This window comes from Salvelinus sp. IW2-2015, unplaced genomic scaffold (genome assembly GCF_002910315.2).
Source record: "Salvelinus sp. IW2-2015 unplaced genomic scaffold, ASM291031v2 Un_scaffold2255, whole genome shotgun sequence".
Taxonomy (NCBI): Eukaryota; Metazoa; Chordata; class Actinopteri; order Salmoniformes; family Salmonidae; genus Salvelinus; species Salvelinus sp. IW2-2015.
In genome coordinates, this window is record NW_019943584.1 from 84,136 (window position 1) to 84,918 (window position 783).

The 783-nt window shown below is 41.1% G+C and overlaps 1 long non-coding RNA gene across 1 annotated transcript in view; it reads left to right on the forward strand.

The window, feature by feature from the left end:
* LOC139025097 (uncharacterized) overlaps nt 1–95 on the forward strand; it is a 942-nt gene extending 847 nt beyond the window's left edge. Inside the window, exon 2 of the long non-coding RNA XR_011476545.1 lies at nt 10–95. This is a non-coding gene — a long non-coding RNA (uncharacterized lncRNA). The remainder of the gene's footprint in view (nt 1–9) is intronic.
* The last annotated feature ends 688 nt before the right edge of the window (nt 96–783 follow it).

Consider the following 783-nt stretch of genomic DNA (forward strand, 5'->3'; position numbering starts at 1 on the left):
TAAAATCAGGTGCTGATAATGCTACTGCCTTGGTGTGTTTTTAGGAGTAAAATCAGGTGCTGATAATGCTACTGCCTTGGTGTGTTTTTAGGAGTGACGTTTCCATCCAGAATGTTTTTTAAATTTAATTGAAGAACGCAGTTATTTGTTTCCACGGTGTGGATAAAGCAATAACAGAGAAGCATCAGTTAGCTGGTTCCTTTAGGACTGGTTTCCCGGACAAAGATTAAGCCTAATCCAGGATTTAGAAACCATTTCAACGGAGATTCATACCATTGAGTATGTTAAAAAATAATAATAATCCAGAACAAGGGTTAATCTGTGTCTGGGAAACTGGACCTTAGACTCTGGACTCTGAACCTCTGGGTCCACACCCTAAGTAGGGTTGCAAAATTCCTGCAACTTTCCCAAAATTCCAAGATTTTCCAGAAATTCCGGGTCGGAAAGATTCCTGGATTTCCTGTTAAATCACTTCCTGATTTTGTGAGTCTTCCAACCAGGATTTGTGGAAAACCTGTAGACTTTGAGAAAGTGACCAGACTTTGAAACCCTAAGCCCCATACCCTCTCCACTAGACTGGCCACTTTACACTGGTGGTGGAGCACAACCATTTTTAACAGCGTTTTGGGGGGGGAAATAACACCATCATCCAATTGTTTCAAACAGTTTTCATGAGAGGTGGAAACACCTCTCCTCTTCTAGCTAATCACAATATGTCCCTCTCACCAACAAACCATTTACATGTCAGAGCCATTGTTGGAGACACTGGTGTAAAATTCAACA